The sequence below is a fragment of the Aquarana catesbeiana genome, linkage group LG02 (genome assembly GCF_042186555.1).
Source record: "Aquarana catesbeiana isolate 2022-GZ linkage group LG02, ASM4218655v1, whole genome shotgun sequence".
Classification (NCBI taxonomy): Eukaryota; Metazoa; Chordata; class Amphibia; order Anura; family Ranidae; genus Aquarana; species Aquarana catesbeiana.
Genome location: NC_133325.1, coordinates 684,970,249 through 684,983,066, shown reverse-complemented (window position 1 = coordinate 684,983,066; position 12,818 = coordinate 684,970,249). Strand labels below are relative to the sequence as shown.

Sequence of the window (12,818 nt, the reverse complement as noted above, 5' to 3'; positions counted from 1 at the left end):
GATTGCCCATTAATTTATATATCTAATATACACTCTGTGCACTTAATAGGACTTTAAGAAGAAATTGATTAAAAATATTTTCTTTCCTTCCACCCATGGTTCTCTTTTTTGTGATGTCACAGTACTTTTCCTTCCCGTCACCGTTATACCTAAAAAGTTTTTGTCTTATTTCTTAACAGATTTAACCATTTTCTTTGCTTTCATTTAGCAGCACTGATGATATACAGTATTTTCCCTCTTTTTGTTGGTTTTATACTGTTCCTGATCAGCTACACTGTCTTGTATCTCATGCAGATTGTTTTCCTCATTATCCTACATGGTTGAGGAACTGGTGTAGGAAGGAGGGATTTGGGTTCATGGAGAACTGGGCTGACTGGTCACTTACTGGTTCTAAAGTAGGGACGAGATACAACTAAAGTGCAGCTCTGTTGGGGGAGAAAATGGGCATAGAATTGAAGGAGTTTTACTGCTTGCCGACCAGTCGCAGCACATATACTGCGGCAGGTCGGCTCTCCTGTGCGAACCGACATACCCGTAGGTCGGTCCATGCATGTGAGCTTGCGGGAGCGTGCCCGCGGGTCCAGCAGACTCGATCGTTGTACACAGAGGCAGAACGGGGATCTGCCTTTGTAAACAAGGAGGATCCCCATTCTGACAGGAGACATGTGAAAGATCTTCTGTTCCCAGTGATCCCTGTCATGTCCATGGCAGCCCATCCCCCCTACAGTTAGAACACACCCAGGGAACACAGTTAACCCCTTGATCGCCCCCTAGTGTTAAACCCCTCCCTGCCAGTGTAATTTATACATTGATCAGTGCATTTTTATAGCACTGATCAATGTAATGTCACTGGTCCCCAAAAAGTGTCACAGCTCGCTGCCATTACCAGTAAAAATAAATAAATAAAAGTCCATAAATCTATCCCGTAGTTTGTAGATGGGATAACTTTTGCGCAAACCAATCCACATAGACCTATTGCGATTTTTTTTTTTTTTTTTTACCAAAAATATGTAGAATACAAAGTGGCCTAAACTGATGAATACATTTGTTTTTTTTAATATTTTTCTTTTTTGGATATGTATTATAACAGAAAGTAAAAAATCCCTGAGGATCATGTGACCTGTGACGCAACGTGTCGGGCGAGAGCCTTTTGATGTAATTTCTGGTGTCCACAGAGCATGGAAGTGTGGTGAGGAGGTGATTGTGTTCCTACTCCTATTTGTACTGAGGATGTCACCGAACTTTTATGTAAGCAGTTATTGAATACATTTTGTATTTTTTACTAGCAATATTGCGCTATGGGTATTTTTATATAAAAGTTCAAAGGGCAAGGTGCACAATGGTTTATGAAAAATGTGCAAGCAGAAGAGAGCAGTCGCATAGACACACAGCTCCGGCTCCCAACGACCATCCTACAGCTATCCTGGGTCCTAGATCCTCGTGGAAGACATCCTCCGGTTCCCCACGGCTGTGGGCATCCTCCAGACTGGCTGACATGGTGAAATACGGGCCGCCGCGGCCCTCACACACGGCGGAACAACTAGCGCGGTTCCGGAGGCAAAATGGCGCCGAGACACATGCAGGGCACTCAGACGCGCTGCAGCCCTCCTCCTCAGCCATCCAGGACTCTGTAACAGGGGTGAGTGCATCTATTCCTGCTATATTCCGCACACCTACAGAACCCCTGCAGACACCAGAATCACAGCAATCTGCTGAATTTAGTCAGACCACAGACTCCCCCCATGCTGAGCCTACATTATCTACAATTATGCTGGCTATTCAGGACTGCAAGGCCTCCCTCTCCACTCAAATAGCCTCTATCCGTATGGACTTTTCTTTATTGAAACAAGATGTCCAGAATCTCAGAGACCGCACAGGGGATGCTGAGGAACGGATTAGTACATTAGAAGACACTGTACACCCCATGTCTGTTACTATACGTGATACCACAAGTGAGATGGCGGCACTACGCGCTAAAATCGACGATTTGGAAAATCGCTCTCGCAGGAACAATCTCAGATTTGTGGGTTTCCCAGAACGCGCGGAAGGTTCCCATCCTGAAAAGTTTCTTTACTCATGGCTGCGGGACATTTTCGGTAAAGATGCACCCTCATTCTCACATGTTATAGAACGTGCACATCGCACTCCCCCTCGTCCACCCCCAGTGGGAGCCCCACCGCGATCCATCATAGCACGTATCCTTAACTTTCAAGATAAAGTTGCCATCCTACGTCTGGCACGTGAAAAAGGCCCGCTCTCATTCAATGGCAATAATATTTCTGTTTATCCGGACTTTTCTGCGGAAGTTCAACGCCAGCGGATCTCCTTCTCAGCAGTGAAGTCTAGATTGCGCACAGAAGGTCTCTCCTACGCCATGCTTTTCCCTGCTAAATTGCGCATTATCCATGAAGGTAGGGCCCACTTCTATACTAATCCTAAGGAGGCCATGAAATGGCTGAATGATCATTATGGTGCAGCACATAGAAGCAGAGGAGACTGAGGACACTCTTAACCTGCAAGGAAAGATCTACATCCTGCTATGCAAGTTACAGCGTCAACAATCTGCATGTCCCCTTATTGCAATGAGGGAGTTTCTCCCCCCCTTTTTTTTTTGGTTTCTTTCCCCTTTTCATATACCCTTTTTTTTGGGGTCCCTTCTACTTTACAACCCAGCCTGCATTGCTACGATTTGCATCTTGTGAGGACCTGCATACTGGAACAATCACACCAGAACAATTATCCACCAAAGAAGGGGGAGAGGAAGGATATTATTTTCCTTTTTTTTTTTTTTCTTCTCCCTGTACACCATTCCTTTTGTTTTGTCTTTTTCTCCATGTGAACAACCAGCTCATCTACCCTTCAACAGGACTTGTCTACTAGGAGGAGGGGAATAGAGAGAAAGAGGATTTTTTTTTTTTTTCTCTCTCTCTTTCTCTCTCTTCCCTCTCTCTTCGGTCAATAGTTGGGAGCCTCACCAGACCCCACGTTACCCCCCTTACCAGCTTGTGGCGAGGCCACGGTACAGTTTTTTTTCTTCCGCAGTTCCTAGTTAGGAAGGACTTTTAGTTTAGGGATCCAAAGCTTGCTGTGTTTGGGATGGCTAAGCGGGGAGGGGGGCACGAAGGTTTAAAGAAAAAGGTGATTGGGGTTTTTTTTCATGTTTTTTGTTTTTTGTTTTTCCCTCCCCTTTTTATTTTTTATGTCCTTTCTAACACACCTATATCATTTGCTAATGGAAGGTCATCAAAAATATACCGGGTTATTACATGTAGAGGTTTATTAACACCTCTGTGGTCATTTATATGTCCAATGTTTTTTTCTAAGGTAAAGCAGGGAAAATGTTCATGGTCCATGTTACCTTATCGGCAGACCCACGCATTTTTTTGTTATGTGCTTGTGTGTGCTTCAGGTGGCGCGGCCTATCTACTTATATTGATACCAACTCAGAGGTTTACTTATGCATCTTTACCACTTCCTGTTTTATTATGGCACAACCCCTTAGGATAGTCTCCTGGAACACTAGGGGCCTGAATGCACCTCAGAAAAGATCCTTGGTTTTTTCTGTACTAAAAAAATGTCACCCTCACATTATTTGCCTCCAGGAGACTCACCTGACAGGTTCTAAGGTACGGGCTCTAAAACGTCCCTGGCTCTCTAAGCTATATCATGCCACCCACACTAACTACTCAAGAGGTGTATCTATACTCCTGGCTAAATCCCTTCCAGCTGAATTAATTAGTGTTAAAACAGACCCAGAGGGGAGGTATATTGTTCTTATATTACGAATTTCTACTATAATCTTTACATTGGTGAACGTCTATGTTCCCCCTCCATTCTCAGTGGAAGTACTCTCTAAATTATCCCTGCACTTACTGAATAGACCCTTGGGCCCTCTGCTTTATATAGGGGATTTTAATGCAGTCCTGGACCCAACGGTGGATCGCTTGGGTGGGGGAGGCAGATCTTTTCCCTCCTTTGTAGACTGGGCTCAGGTTCATGGACTGACGGAGGTGTGGCGATGGAAACATCCGGAGAAACGCCAATTTTCCTGCCATTCGGATTCCTTCCATACTATGTCTAGGCTAGATATGGCTTTTGCGTCGACGGAGACCCTTCCGGTCGTCTCCGCCGTCTCATACCTGCCCAGGGGGGTTTCCGATCATGCCCCCTTGTCTGTGTCCCTTCTTATCCTTCCAGGTTCGGGACCTGTTTTGTGGCGCCTGAATTCATACTGGCTGGAAGACGAGATAGTGCAGGGTGAGTGTAGGACGAGTATTTCTAACTACTGGAAGCAAAACTTAGACAAAGTAGACCCCCCCACGGAGTGGGATGCGTTTAAGTCCACATTAAGAGGTACCTTTATGTCTATTACAGGAATTCTACGTAAAAATAACAAGATGCGCACTGAGGAATTAGAAAATGCTATGTTAAGTGCAGAATCTGCCTATGCCTCTAACCCTGTCTCTGACACTAGAGAGACATGGCTACAGTGCCGTAGGGAATATGAAATTCGTTTGCTGGATCTCACACAAAAACGCATGTTGTATGTCTCACAAAAATCGTTTGAATATGGTAATAAAGCAGGACGTCTCTTGGCATATCTGACCAAACCTGAGCATACCCCCATTTCTATACCACGAATCCTGACTGCTCAAGGTACGATCAGTGACAGCCCATGGGATATCCTAGACTCCTTTCTAAATTTTTACAGTAAATTGTACACTTCCAGGGTTGACTATGACGACTCCCAGTTGTCTGACTATCTGGCTGACATATCCCTTCCCTCCCTGTCAGATGAGGGACGAGACATGTTAGAGGAACCTATCACGGTAGAAGAGATTACAGCAGCTATCTCCCAAATGCCGGCACATAAAACCCCCGGACCTGATGGTTTCCCGACTGAATGGTATGCTAAGTTCAAGGATCTCCTATCCCCCTTCCTTCTCCGAACCTATAACAAAGCCCTGGAGGCTGGGATCCTTCCTCCATCAATGAGGGAGGCTTTGATAGTTCTTCTGCTGAAGCCCCGCAAGGACCCACTTCACTGTGAATCTTACCGTCCAATTTCACTTATAAACGTGGACGTTAAGATTCTGGCCAAGATATTAGCAAATCGTTTAAATACTGTGGTCACATCTTTGGTCAATAGCGACCAGGGTGGATTTATCCCGGGCAGGTCTACCAGAATGAACATACGCAGATTGTTCCATAACTTGCAGTATCCACATGACTGCCCTTCTACACGTGTCATTGTGTCACTGGACACCTGTAAAGCATTTGACAGTGTGGAATGGCCGTACCTCTTTTGGGTGTTGCAGAAGTATGGTTTTGGTCCCTGAGTGATAAAATGGATAAAAATTCTATACACCTCCCCAACGGCTAAGATAAGGGTTAATTCATTTATTACTGACTCCTTCCCAATTACTAGGGGCACTCGACAGGGGTGCCCATTGTCACCTCTGTTATTTGCTCTGGCTATGGAACCGCTTGCAGTTCGCATTCGCTCCTCCCCTATAATTAAAGGCCTCCCAATTGAAAATATAGAAGAGCGCATTTCTCTTTACGCAGACGATACACTGGTATATTTGGCAGATGCTGATGAGTCTTTGGGGGCGTTACTGGAAGAGGTCAACACCTTCGGGGACTACTCAGGATTCCGAGTTAACTGGGATAAGTCCAGTCTTTTCCCTTTAGATGTGAGTGACCCCCCTCAGGTGCACCCAGACTCTAAGCTTCAAGTGGTGTCTTCTTTTAGATATCTTGGGGTGTTGGTTCAGGCTCCTTTATCTTTGTATGCCACTAATAATCTTGACCCTTTGCTGACCCGCCTCCAGGAGCAAACTAAACAATGGATGGATCTACCGTTAGACCTCATGGGGAGGGCCAATATACTTAAAATGATTTATTTACCTAGACTACTCTATATCCTCTCTAACTCCCCATGTAAAATATCCAAAGCTACTTTCAAACGCATGGATACGATGTGTACTTCTTTCCTGTGGAGGGGCGGATCCCCCAAAGTGGCACTGGAGACCTTGAGGTTACCAGCCCATCTGGCAGGCCTAGCATTCCCTAACTTTTTCCTTTACTACATGGCATCTCAGCTGGTGCACATACATGACTGGATGAATCCAGATCCAGCTAATGCCTGTACAGCCACAGAGGGGGCTATCGCATCCTCCCATGAAACCTTACATAACATAATATATAGAGGTCAGGTCCCAGACCGCCCTGGAACCTCTCTGCTCTCAGTCTCCCTCTCACTGTTTAAACACATTACTACAAAAATATCGAAACATTCTTGGACAAAATCCCCTAATAACCCCTTGTGGTTCAATCCCAATCTGCAAGAACTATACTCTTTTCCAGATGCCAATCGTTGGTATTCAAAAGGAGTTAAATATCTATGCCATTTATATACTACGCAGGGCTTTAAAACCTTCTCTCAGTTGAGTACAGACTTTGATCTACCAAAATCTCATTTATTTTATTATTATCAACTTAGACATGCCATACATACCCAATTCGGTACCCTAGATGATGTCACTGATCTGCCTCCACTGGAAAAACTACTTAGGCAACCAGAACCCTCTAAATTAGTTTCCACCTATTACGCAGCTTTAGTGACTGACTCAAACCCTAGGTTTCACAGAGCACAGGAGAAGTGGGAGACATTAGATATTGATATGGCAAACGACGATTGGACAGAATTTAGTGACACATATAAAACCTCTGTCATTTCCTCCCGAGACCGTATTATACAAATTAAAATTTTTCATCAAACTCACCTCACCCCGGCCAGACTGCATAGGATGGGTCTATTGCCATCAGCTGTCTGTTTCCGAGGCTGCGGCCAGGAGGCAGACTTTTTACATTGCTTCTGGTCATGCCCAATAGTTAGTGACTTCTGGGAAGAAGTGGGTGGTTTTATTTCAACTGTGTTGGGCCTTCCCAATATAATACACCCTAAGAACTGCTTATTGGGAGTATTTGGAGATTTACACATACCATCACATGCCAAGAGACTGCTCCGTATTCTTTATTTTTATGTTAAAAAATCTATTCTACTGTCCTGGAAAGGTGCACAGGCCTCTTTGAAGTCCATCTGGCTAAAACTTATCAATGACTCTATTCCATTATACAAACTAACCTTTGAAATTCGTAAAAGAAATAAAACCTTTTATAAAATCTGGGGGAAATGGTTGGATAGTCCACTAACTCTTTCCAAAAATTGAATACAATTGATCATTGATAGGCCGTGCCACAGGGACCCCAAGTGCCAGGTCCATTACTATGGTAATGCTGTGTAAAAATGCACATATCTGACTGTTGCGATTACCAATTTCCTAACTCTTTTGAAACGAAATAACATGCCTACAATGACCTGTGTGATCTACCCACTGATTGTATATCGCCTGTGTATACTGAATGGATCAGATATTCATGTGTGTTTTGTTTTTTTTTTTTGTCTTTTTTTTGTTTTTTTTTTCTTTGTGACTGTTTTGTGTCTGTTGGTTCGTGTAGAACCTAAAACCAATAAAAATATCTTTAAAAAAAAAAAAAAAAATGTGCAAGCAATTTGGCCTTTCCAAGGGCCAAAAATATAGAAAAAGTAAATGGGATTGCTGCACATAAAAATATATATTGAAGATACAAAGATAGCATCAAAAGTGCATAATTATCTGAGAAGAACCATTATGGAGGAAAAGCTCCATTTATTGTTGCCACCATTCCAAATATATTGTATATAAAGAATAAGTACCCCCTGGTACAGAGGGATTTTAAGGGCGAACTTTTGAAGACACAATATTTTCAAAAAATAGAAAAATGTATTATTTCATAAAAGCAGTGTAACGGTCAAAGATAACAACCACACACAAAGTGATACATAAAATCTATATATAGTATACAAGAAAAGAGCACTTCTCCTATGGACCGACGCATTTCGGAAGATTCAAGATAAATCCCTTCTTCAGGGGCATGAAGGAGATGATAGTTGGAGATGCTCTGAAATAGAGAAGACAAAGTCTAGATTTCCAGAAAACAACAAAGCAAACGGTGTCAAACATGGAAACATCGTAGCCAAAAAAGTGTGCACATCCAGTGGGGACGGGAAATATTGACACCCCCTTAAATTGTTCACTCTTTGTAATATTGCAGCCATTTGCTAAAATCATTTAAGTTCATTTTTTTCCTCATTAATGTACACACAACACCCCATATTGACAGAAAAACACAGAATTGTTGACATTTTTGCAGATTTATTAAAAACGAAAAACTGAAATATCACATGGTCCTAAGTATTCAGACCCTTTGCTGTGACACTCATATATTTAACTCAGGTGCTGTCCATTTCTTCTGATCATCCTTGAGATGGTTCTACACCTTCATTTGAGTCCAGCTGTGTTTGATTATACTGATTGGACTTGATTAGGAAAGCCACACACCTGTCTATATAAGACCTTACAGCTCACAGTGCATTTCAGAGCAAATGAGAATCATGAGGTCAAAGGAACTGCCTGAAGAGCTCAGAGACAGAATTGTGGCAAGGCACAGATCTGGCCAAGGTTACAAAAAAATTTCTGCTGCACTTAAGGTTCCTAAGAGCACAGTGGCCTCCATAATCCTTAAATGGTAGATGTTTGGGATGACCAGAACCCTTCCTAGAGCTGGCCGTCCGGCCAAACTGAGCTATCAGGGGAGAAGAGCCTTGGTGAGAGAGGTAAAGAAGAACCCAAAGATCACTGTGGCTGAGCTCCAGAGATGCAGTCAGGAGATGAGAGAAAGTTGTAGAAGGTTAACCATTACTGCAGCCCTCCACCAGTCGGGGCTTTATGGCAGAGTGGCCCGACAGAAGCCTCTCCTCAGTGCAAGACACATGAAAGACCGCATGGAGTTTGCTAAAAAACACCTGAAGGACTCCAAGATGGTGAGAAATAAGATTCTTTGGTCTGATGAGACCAAGATAGAACTTTTTGGCCTTAATTCTAAGCAGTGTGTGTGGAGAAAACCAGGCACTGCTCATCACCTGTCCAATACAGTCCCAACAGTGAAGCATGGTGGTGGCAGCATCATGCTATGGGGGCGTTTTTCAGCTGCAGGGACAGGATGACTGGTTGCAATCGAGGGAAAGATGAATGCGGCCAAGTACTGGGATATCCTGGACGAAAACCTTCTCCAGAGTGCTCAGGACCTCAGACTGGGCCGAAGGTTTACCTTCCAACAAGACAATGACCCTAAACACACAGCTAAAATAACGAAGGAGTGGCTTCACAACAACTCCGTGACTGTTCTTGAATGGCCCAGCCAGAGCCCTGACTTAAACCCAATTGAGCATCTCTGGAGAGACCTAAAAATAGCTGTCCAATGTTTACCATCCAACCTGACAGAACTGGAGAGGATCTGCAAGGAGGAATGGCAGAGGATCCCCAAATCCAGGTGTGAAAAACTTGTTGCATCTTTCCCAAAAAGACTCATGGCTGTATTAGATCAAAAGGCTGCTTCTACTAAATACTGAGCAAAGGGTCTGAATACTTAGGACCATGTGATATTTCAGTTTTTCTTTAATAAATCTGCAAAAATGTCAACAATTCTGTGTTTTTCTGTCAATATGGGGTGCTGTGTGTACATTAATGAGGAAAAAAATTAACTTAAATTATTTTAGCAAATGGCTGCAATATAACAAAGAGTGAAAAATGTAAGGGGGTCTGAATACTTTCCATCCCTACTGTACCAATACTACATTCATGGAGTCAGATATTTGTTAAAAATATTATTAGGATGGTGCTGAGCAAGAATGGGGACACATATCCAGAATGAAAAAAAGTCACCAAATAAAGGATAAATCCTCAAGGCTCGAAAGATCCCTCACAAGAATCCCCAAAATGTAGGTCCCAGTAGCGGGTTCGTGCAGAACAGTATGTAGCTGGAATTATGGGGATATCAATCCTACAGAAAGAATAATAGGAGAATAAATACATTTCCTTAACAAAAGTTTTGTAAGAAAGCAAAACAATGACACAAAATATATGTAGGCATTGCTTCTATTGCAATAATGATTTGAATATGCCAGTTATTTAATCCAGCCGATCGATGGAGAATCTAGGAAGGGAAACCAATTCCAGTCTCCTAGATCGCAATTTTAAAAACAAAACAACTAGAAATAAGGAAAAAATATTAACTCTAATACCACGTACATCATGCCATGTATTTTACCTTAGTGAAGAATGATAGCGTTTGTCTCTCAGAGAACCCCAGAGCAGCAGCGTCCACATGGAGCAGATGCGCCGCCTGGGGTTATAAAGAGACGCTGGCACATGTGCAGTGCAAAGCGCGATGACGTCGCAGAAGTGTCACGGCGCATCATGCGCTTGCCATGATCACATGACATGGCACGGCATCTGTGCGCCATTAAAAATGCATGGTATACATGGTGACGTTTTGGGCTAATATAGATAACGCCCTTCTTCAAAACCACATACCTACAAATGACCACATACATAGACCAATATATAGCCCATTATCATCATCATCACAGGATTGAATGATTAAATCATTAAACAATTAGTAATAAAGTAGAATAAGCAGGGGTGGACTGACCATTCGGGCACTCACCAAGGGCCCGACAGCCACTAGGGAGCCCCATCAGGGCTGCCAGCCTCAGCAAAAGCAGGGACAGTTTGTAAAAATCTGTATATTGTATAATATATATATATATATTATATATATATATATAAAAAATATCTGTCCCTGAAATGGCCACTACCGACAACATTTTGCTATACAAATCTCGAGATTGTAGCTGCCCCGCCTCTCCACTGCCTCCTCAGCCAATGGGAGCACAGTGTACACGCCCCCTTCTCCAGCACGGCTTTTTTGACACAGGAGCAGGAGATGCCGACAGGAGGAGGAGAGGAGAGGAGAGGGAGGAGGGGACAGCCTGCAGTGTGGGACGGACTGCTGCCTGATAGAGGGTAAGCTGGCTGAGCTGAACTAAATGTATTCTTATCAATGCTTAACCTGGTGAGGAGGGGGAGGGGGAAGGCTGTGTTACCTCTAGCAGGGCTGCTGTTAGATCGATGTTCTGTGTGTGAGAAGTGCCATGCTTCTGGGGGAAGGATGTGCTGAACTTATATAATCTCTGCTACACCTCCCTACTCGTCACCTGCCCACCAGTACACAGGCACAGTCTCCTCTTCTGTACAGTATTACCACATCCAATGTCTGTGAGCTTCTGGGGCACTACAAGTGCCAGCATGCCAGGAGAAGGGGGCAGCAGCAGTGTGTTCTATCTGGATAATTTTTGGGTGAAAAGTGCTGGTGTGTGTATATATGTATACTATGCATTTGTGTGTATACCAGTGGCGGCCCATCCATTAAGGGTGCCGCCCCCTCTCTATCACGCCACCCCCCCTATATGTAGAGTGGATAGATTCATGCATCGCATAAATCTATCCATGGCCACTGTGGCCACCCCCTATTCAGGCATCCGGCTCCTTTCAGGACACTGGGCATCTGAATCACATCGGCGGGGGGGTGTTTTTTTTTTTCATGCACTTGATTAGAGCCATAGGCTCTAATAGGCTTCAAAATAAGGTGGCCTAGAGCGCAGAGTACTCGGAGCCCATCCAGATGTGTTAGAAAAGCAAATTAATACCGTATTTATCGGCGTATAACACGCACTTTTTTCCCCTTAAAATCAGGGGAAAATCGCTGGTGCGTGTTATACGCCGATCCTGAGCTGACAGATCCAAAAAAAAATCGCCGACCGCGATTTGAAAATGGCGCCGCTGGCGCCGAAATACACAGTGCCGGTCTTCGGCTCTTCTCGGCCACTTTCGGCTTCACTCGGGCGCCGCCCGAACCTAGCCGAGTGTACTCGGCTAGGTTCGGATAGCTCCGCTCACAGTCACGCCCATCCCGGGCGGGACTACGAGTGGAGCCGAAAGTGAACGAGAGCCACCTAGAAGAGCCGAGGACCGGCTTTGTGTATTTCGGCGCCATTTTCAATTTGCGGTCGGCGATTTTGAAGCTCAGCGAGCTGCAAGGCTGCACTGGGATAAGGCTGCAATGGACACTGGGAAGGCTGCACTGACATGGGTGCACTGACAAGGCTGCACTGACATGGCTGCACTGACATGGCTGCACTGACAAGGCTGCACTGGGGCAAGGCTGCAATGGACACTGGGGCAAGGCTGCACTGACATGGCTGCACTGGGGCAAGGCTGCACTGAGAAGGCTGCAATGATGGGCGTTTAAATGTAAGTTTTTTTCCCTTCAACTTCCCTCCTAAAAGTTTTTTTTTCCTTAAAATTCCCTCCTAAATTGGGGTGCATGTTATACACCTATAAATACGGTGTATATATAAATATTTGCTTTACTAACACTGAAACTCCTCTCTGCCAATCAGTAAGTGCGGCTCTTATACCCACCACACGACTGGCTGAATTGACAGGCGGCTCCTATTGAATGCCTAGCAGGAAGAAAGAAGAGACTCAGGGAGTAAGCATGGAGGACACAGCTCACCGTCACCCGACCCATAGCTTGCCACTGCCCGTCAAATTTTTCCCATTTTGTTTGCACCTCCCCAAAAAAATGTGAGCACCAGCCACCACTGGTGTATACTGTACGATCAATGTGTGCCCACTGCTGCTCAATAGAAGTTGCTCTAACAATCCCATGCCCATGAAAAATCCACTCGTTGCCATCTGAATAGTGCTCTGCTGAGCCTGGCCTCGTATCAGGCAGCAGAGCAGGTCTGGGTGCATGCCTGTGCGGGGATAACATGGCAAACATCAAGCATGGCTTTTATTCACATG

At 44.4% G+C, this 12,818-nt stretch overlaps 1 protein-coding gene across 2 annotated transcripts in view; it reads right to left on the bottom strand.

Moving 5' to 3' along the window:
• The window catches only part of LRRC75A (leucine rich repeat containing 75A), a 622,026-nt gene that overhangs the window by 570,112 nt on the left and 39,096 nt on the right, over positions 1-12,818 (bottom strand). The gene's annotated exons all lie outside the window — the stretch shown is intronic.